The following is a 6,000-nucleotide window of genomic DNA, read 5'->3' on the forward strand; positions in this document are numbered from 1 at the left end:
GAGGAGGGGATATCCTGTGGGACCAATATTTTGGGGTGGTGGGTAGGGGAAAAACGGGAAAAGAATTTATAACAAAATCTGGCGGAAATGAATGATGTAAATCAGAAGTTAATAAAGCATTTGAAAAAAAAGAAAAGGCACAGAGTTAGGAGATAAGAGTTATATATAAAGAATAACAGCAAGAATAAAATCACAAGTCCCTCTCCACTCTTGCAGACAAGTGAGAAGACATTTAAAAGTCCACTGGAGCTCTAATTTGTATCAAGATTCTCTGTATTTCCATCCTTCTAGCCCTTTTGGTGAGTTAGTTAGGCAGACAGCTAGGTAGAATAGTGGAAAGAATACTGAGTCTAGAACTAAGAAGACGTGATTTCAAATCTAGCTTCAGATGCTTGTTAGCTGTGTGACCCTGAAAGTCACTTAAAGATCTTTTCCTCAATTTCCTCATCTGTAAAATAAACACTCTGATTTAAGGAGACTGAGTCATCCCAGGTAAAAAACATCTTTCTCCAGGTGTACCCAGAAAACACGAGCAAGACCCAAGTAACAAATTAGAATTGGACCCTTTATTATACACGATGTTGGCTGATCAGGCCACATGGCAGGCTAAGGACATATCACCCCAGGACATATCATCTAAGGACATATCACCAGGTCGTACAGTATCGATCTCATGTAAAGCCTCTGCTTTTAAAGGGATGACACGAGGCCAGCCAATAGTTAGGTATTAAGTAAGCGGAAACTTGCAGAGGCCAAAAACAGTGATTGTTCAATACATACCTCAAAATTCCTGCTGGCACCAAGTCTCCCTGACCTGAAAGCCTGCCCACCTCCCTGAAGGTGGGCTGACTGGTTAAGGGTGGAGATCCCTTGGGGGAGGGTGGAGTTGACCTGGCTGTCTGCTCACTTCCCGGAGGTTGGGGGATGGGAAAAACAGGTACCACATTCCCCACTTCTTTTGTGCATGTGTCCCTGGACACCACCAGGCTGAATCATACAGCTCAATCAGTTCTGTTCCCAAGGGCTGGTAGTGGGGATCCATAACAATTAGCCATTTAACAGAGTTAATAGGGACTTCCTATAATCAAGCCCATAGTCACAAGGAGGAGGAGGGGGCCACATTTTTCCACTGTCCTCTAGTTGAATTTCTCCAGGAAAGAAGCTGTCCCAATAGAGGCTACATCCAGATTCTTGGGAAAGCTTTCTGCATCTGATGTCATTTTTTTCAGATCCCATGGCTCAGGGGGATAATCTTTAGATGACTAGAGTTCAGATATACAATATGTACAAATCTGACAAGAGCTCTCAGAAACATGATTTTACATATAAAGGTCCAGTTTTCTAGCCATTCAAGGCTAGGTTAAAACAGTATAAAAAATAGTTCAGTTTTTTTAGCCACGCAGGACTAGGCTCAATCAATACAATGAGGTTTTTCTCACAATTTTACAAAATGACATGATTACATTGTCAGGTACACAATTACATGTCACCAAGATAAACAAGAAATTTTACATACAAACTATACAAGAATCATAATTAACATACAATTCCTTGTATCTCAGGGACCTATTTCATTCAAACAACACTTTTAAATCCCAGATACCTCATGTAGTTACAGAATTAAAAAGGAATCCTGCTTTTCCAGTTCAGATCTAGGTGATCAGATAATTCTGACAATACAAATTAGCACAATTACTTAAGATTAGTTCCATATTTTCAAACTACAGAGAATTTTCAGTTTATTTATTCTTTGTTATTTCCACCTTTCCTAAATCCTGTACCTGGTATAGGAATCTTTTAAAATATGAAAATCTTTTTTTTTTAATTGATTTCATCTCCTCTTTATAAAATAATCAGATGCTTTAACAAAGTAACATTAGCTATCTTATCCAATCCTTGTGCTAAAAACCAAACTCCACACTTCTGATCTTCCCAAACATGCTCCAAGAATGAATTCCCATAATAGAATTTTTTTTTTTTTGCCTTTTGGAGAGCAAGTGGAGGTAAGTAACTTGCCCAAGGTTACATGGCTATTTTTTTTTTATGTGGGTGCTAAGTGTCTGTGGCCTGAACTGAACTCCGGTCCTCCTGACTCCAGGGCTGGTGCTTTACTCACTGCACCACCTAGCGGCCCCATAGAAAATTTTTAAAGCCAATTTTATACAGACATCCACCTTGAACAGTTTGCAGTTTGCAGTCTCTGCCATCCCACCATTGGCTTTTATGACAACAGATTTCTGTAATTAAGGCTCAGAATAATAGAAAATATTTACAGTCCCCCAAATTATTAAATAGCAAATAAATATGGACTAGTGTTCTTCAGATAGGGCCATTTAAAATTTGATTGAGCCATTAATTACAAAGTCAAGTTACAAAACTTTCTGCCTTCCCAAAACTTCCTCATGCTCTTTCAACATACTGCTAAAACTGATACCAACTATCTGGAAACAGGAAGGGCTAGATGAACCCCATTTGTCTCCAAACCTTATCTGCTTTGTTCAGCTTTCCATAAATAGACTTTAAAGATAGTTTGAATTAACCTAGTGTTAAAAATTGTATCTTTCTTTTCTCTCAACTAATGTATCTCTGATTAAGTATCAGGCACCCAAGTACTTCATCATTCCCCCCTTAAACAGCTGGGACCCAAAATCATTTGGGCTTCAAGCTGAGAGAGGTTGTAGAGGTGTCTCTGTTTCTTAGGGTCCCACCTAAGACTCACCTGGTCTGTAGCCAGGGGGTCCTCAGCTTGAGATGACATTTCCAAGGGAAGGGTGCCGAGCCTAGAAAAAACAAATCTGGCAAAGAGATTAAAACAAGGGCCAAAAAGGAGGAGGAGAAAAGTGACCAGAAGTGGGGTGAGGATGGGCTAGTATAATCTATTACTCAGACTATGTCACTTTCCTTTATATTTCTACAAACTACATAAACAAGATACTTCATAAATTATTTTTCTTTTGCTAACATAACTATACAGCCTTAAACAATAGATTCCTGACTTGAACCTCACAACTGAATAGTAGACATACATCCTAGTTTCACAAAGCTTGTTTATCCTCTGATTATATTCACTCTGAAAGATACTTCAGAAATTTAATCTTTAACATAAACATTCAGTTACAAATGTGAACTTTTGCTTAGAGCATGAAATAACTACAAATTCAGATCAAAACAGCAAGATCTCTTCTGCTTTACAATCTCAATAAACCTTTATGAAGAAAGTTAGTTGAAAACTGTTAAAAATGATCTTAAGCAGTTTGCATAACTTTCTGCACATTTTGTAATTCTAGATGAAAAATAACATTAGATTTTCCAATAAGCTAACACAAAAGAGCTCATATCTTTTACTGACTACGTGCTCTGATCATAGGAAATTTGCTAAAGAAGGAAAAAAAAATCACTTTAAACAGCAAATTTCACCAATCACATTTTAGAGAATTTTTATTCTTATGGGCTGCAATCAGCAATAAAGATTTACCAGGTCTCACAAATGTAAGAGATTCCATTTACCATCAACTTGTAAAAACCAGTTGATAGAAATCCCTTCTAACTGTTGTACATGAACTTGCAATTTCTCAGAAATTCAAGTCCATTGTTTAGGGACTACAAGACTAAAACAATTCTCTTTCCCTAATGTAAACTCAAACCAATTAATTACTAATCTGGTTACCTTAAATTAGCTGGATGTGTTTTTCAAATTTCATATACAAACAAAAATTTGCTTTGACATTTACATTCTGGAAACCTTCAGATTAACACCAGTACACCCATATATAGTTTCATTTGTTCAATAACAGTTCTACAAAACACAGTTCCAAATCACCCAGTACAGATAATCATTTATCTACAACAAAACAATGAATATCAAATGCCTTATACAATAATTGATCTTATCACTCCTGGTATCAGCTTCAAAATTAGGGAGATACCAACATATGCCAGTCATTTTTTACAATCATTATACCATTTTGATCTCAAGTGTTTCACAAACGCTATTAATTTTCCCATTACAAATTCAGGGAACAGGTCAAGCAGATACCAAAACACTTGTTTTTTTAAAGCAATCCCACCATCCTATTTCCAACTTCTTAATGATTAATTTTTAAAATTTGTGAAGATATTTTGTTTGTTTGTCTAGCTTTCATTATAATTCCCGGTTGGGCAGATCAGGACAATAAAGAAAGAAATTGTACATATTCTTCAAATTAAAAAATTTCAAAACATTACAACACTCGGGTCAGAGTGTCCCATTCATCATTTTCTATTCCTTTTAACAATATAGCCTTGTCAATGGGGGAATGGCAGGGAGAAGAATCTTGCTGGATTTTTTGAAAGTGAGAGCTTTGGATCTGCCAATCTCAAGGCTCCACCTCTAAGGTTCCCAATCAGCCTTAGTTGGTTTTAATTGGTCAGGCAGGAGATTTGATCTGAGGGGAGGGATTCTCAAAGAAGGGCCCACCTCCCCACCTCCCCCAATGCCCCACAGGGAGGACTCTTGGCCAGTCTCCCTCCAGGAAAGGCTCCTTTCCCCCTGCTGTCCCAGAGAGAGAGAAATTTCCCAATTCCCTCCTGATAGGGACTGTGCAAGTCCCAACCCCACCCCCCCTTTCTACTTCAGAGGGCAGAGGACTCCTTCCCACCTGCTCCGTCCTCCTTCCCCTCCCCCCCACAACCAGTGGCAGTGCAGGGTGGGGGTCAGTGTGTCCCACCCTAGGCCTGACACTGGGGCCAGGCTGACCAGCCCCAGGACACCCCCCCCCCCCCCAGCCACTTCAATGTGGAAGGGGCCACGTGGCCGCCCTGGCTCCCCTGAGCCGACCCCACCCCCCCAGCCTGGCTTCCCCCCTAGCCTATTTTCCCCCTGGCCTGGCTCCCTCTGCTGTGGCCAGGGCCGCTTCCTCCTCACCCCTACCTTTTCTTATCTCTCTTTCTCTGAGGGGGAGACAAAGAGAAAGCTGGGAGTTCAACAGTTGCCCTGGCTGTTTTTGAACACAGAAGCTTAGTTACTTACAGACAGACAGACAGGCAGGCACACAAACACAGCAACACATAAGACCCCCACACACACCAACAGATAGGCCTTCGAGCAGGAGATGGCAGGCCTGGGTACAGCTGGCTCTGCCCCAGATGGGCCACCCAGTGGGCAGCCTGAGGGAAATAGGGCATAATGCTGCATCCAGCTACCCCAAATTCTCAACAGAGGAGCGCTCTTACAGAAGCCAAACAGATATCAGACAAATAACCACTCACCTCTGGAGGCTGGCACAAAGATCTGGGTCCAAAGAGCTGAAATGTGATCTGAATGGTGTCAGGGGATGGTCTGGACTTTCTCAGCCTTGAATTTTGAGCTCTGAAAAGATTTCAGATGCCGGCTGTTCAAGGAAGTCAGAGCTGAGTGGCCTCCATCCCGAGGCCGAGGATTTTTCCAGTTTTTGGGTCTTGGACAACGAAGTATGTTGTCTCAGTGGTTCCTCCAAAATGTTGTACCCAGAAAAGGCGAGCAAGACCCAAGTAATAATTTAGAATTGGACCCTTTATTATACGCCATGTTGGCTGATCAGGCCACATGGTGGGCTGAGGAGATACCACCCCACTGTCCCTGGTTGTACAGCAGTGATCTCAGGTAAAGCCTCAGCATTTAAAGGGCCACCACTCAGCCAAAGGTTAGGTATTGAGTAAGCAGAAACTTGCAGAGGCCAGAGATTGGTCAGTACACACCTCAAAATTCCCACTGGCACCAAGTCTCCCTGACACAGAAGCCTGCCCACCTCCTTGAAGGTGGGCTAACTGGTTAAGGGTGGAGATCCCTTGGGGGAGGGTGGAGCTGACCTGGTAGTCTGCTCACTTCCCTGAGTTTGGGGGATGGGAAAAGCACTTACAACACAGGCTGCACTGTTGAATCATCTCCATAAAACATTCCCTACCATTCCCCAGCCCTCTTTTCCCTACAACTTTTCACACACACACACACACACACACACACACACACACACACACACACAC

At 41.6% G+C, this 6,000-nt stretch overlaps 1 protein-coding gene and 1 long non-coding RNA gene across 4 annotated transcripts in view; one reads left to right on the top strand and one right to left on the bottom strand.

Moving 5' to 3' along the window:
* Window positions 1-5,759, bottom strand: part of LOC138165582 (uncharacterized) — a 37,910-nt gene extending 32,151 nt beyond the window's left edge. Inside the window, exons 1-2 of one of the 2 annotated variants that reach the window (XR_011169376.1) lie at window positions 5,248-5,759; window positions 2,720-2,795 (exon numbers count right to left, since the gene is read on the bottom strand). This is a non-coding gene — a long non-coding RNA (uncharacterized lncRNA). The remainder of the gene's footprint in view (window positions 1-2,719; window positions 2,796-5,247) is intronic. The other variant, XR_011169377.1, reaches the window with a different exon arrangement.
* Window positions 1-6,000, top strand: part of CADM2 (cell adhesion molecule 2) — a 1,406,063-nt gene that overhangs the window by 633,116 nt on the left and 766,947 nt on the right. The gene's annotated exons all lie outside the window — the stretch shown is intronic.

The sequence above is a fragment of the Petaurus breviceps genome, unplaced genomic scaffold, assembly GCF_028583685.1.
Source record: "Petaurus breviceps papuanus isolate PSGF00001 unplaced genomic scaffold, PetGlider_PUasm1.0 213, whole genome shotgun sequence".
Taxonomy (NCBI): Eukaryota; Metazoa; Chordata; class Mammalia; order Diprotodontia; family Petauridae; genus Petaurus; species Petaurus breviceps.